The sequence below is a fragment of the Propithecus coquereli genome, unplaced genomic scaffold (genome assembly GCF_000956105.1).
Source record: "Propithecus coquereli isolate 6110/MARCELLA unplaced genomic scaffold, Pcoq_1.0 Scaffold229, whole genome shotgun sequence".
In the NCBI taxonomy this organism is placed as follows: domain Eukaryota; kingdom Metazoa; phylum Chordata; class Mammalia; order Primates; family Indriidae; genus Propithecus; species Propithecus coquereli.
The window spans coordinates 1,855,477-1,856,822 of record NW_012147830.1 but is presented as its reverse complement, the minus strand read 5'-3'; positions in this window follow the sequence as shown (position 1 = coordinate 1,856,822).

Below are 1,346 nucleotides of genomic sequence, written 5' to 3'. Positions count from 1 at the left end.
ATAAAATATTCCTTAATAATAATCATCATAAATCTAAATACTGTGAAACTTTGGGGAAAGAACCAATTACTAGTAAATCTGCAAACTGCCTTAAAATTAAAATTTAAATCCAAGGCATTAGATTTTGAGTGGAAAGCTCAGAAATTTTGTTTATTAGAGGAAAAAAACGCATACAGCCTGAATGTTCAAATTGTTCATGCATCATTAAAGAGATATTTATTAGCAACTGACTTTGGGAAACTGTTTTAGTCCTGGGAACACAGCAGTAAAAAAAAAAAGAAAAAAAAATAGATAAATTCCCTGACCTTATGGAAGTTAATTCTAGTAAAGGAGGCAGACAAAACCAAGTGAATGTTATACATAATATGATTTCCAGAATACAAAGTAGAATAAGGTGCTCAAGAGGGAGGGCTGGGAGCTCTCTTAGGTAGGGAGGTCAGAGAATATCTCCAAGAGGAGACGAAGGGGAGTGAGCCAGGTGAAGAAGGAACATTCCAGCAAGTGCCAAGACCCTGACATGCAAGTGCAACTGGCCCATTTCGGGAAGATCATGAGGCTGACATAGATTTAGAAAAGGAGATTGATAGAAGATGAAATTAAGAACCAAGTAGGGCTTTATGAGCCATGATAGGTAGCTTTATTCTGGTTGTGAAAGAAAGTCACAGAGAGGTTTTTTTGTGTGTGTTTTGTTTTATTTATTTATTTATTTTAGGAAAAAGCAGTATGATATGTATCACAGTTTGAATAGATCACCTTTGCTGCTTTAGAGAAACTTGACTACCAGGCGACGAGAATGAATCAGTGATTCTAGTTAGGAGGCCACTTTAGTGGAAAGAGATGGTGGCTTGAGTAGGGTCATGGTGGTACAGGTGGTAACAAATGTTGGCATCAGGCTGGATGTTGAGAGCAGAGTGAACACGGTTTACAAATGAATTAGATGTGATGGACGAGGGAAATGAAGGAGCAAAAAAATACCACTTACTTTTCAACTTGGGAGGATGTTGGGAAAGACTGAGAAAGAAACATGTTTGAGGATCGTGTAAGTTCAAAGCTTATTTGGATGTTGATTTGGATATTCTATTATTTATGCCAGTGCCGATGTTGAGCAGACAGTTACACATAGAAGTTTGGAACTCATGGAATAAGTCAGGGCCAGAGATATCTATTCACAAGTCAGTAGTGTGGAGATGGTATTTAAATGGATAGAGCTGGATAAGCACTGAAAGAGGAGATGCCAACAAAAAAATACTGAAACTGGTGTCCATTGAGAAAGAAGGAAGCAGAAGAGCTTAGTGCTGCAGTAAAACATCTTGCTTTAGGCTGAAGGACCACTTCATAGATAAGAA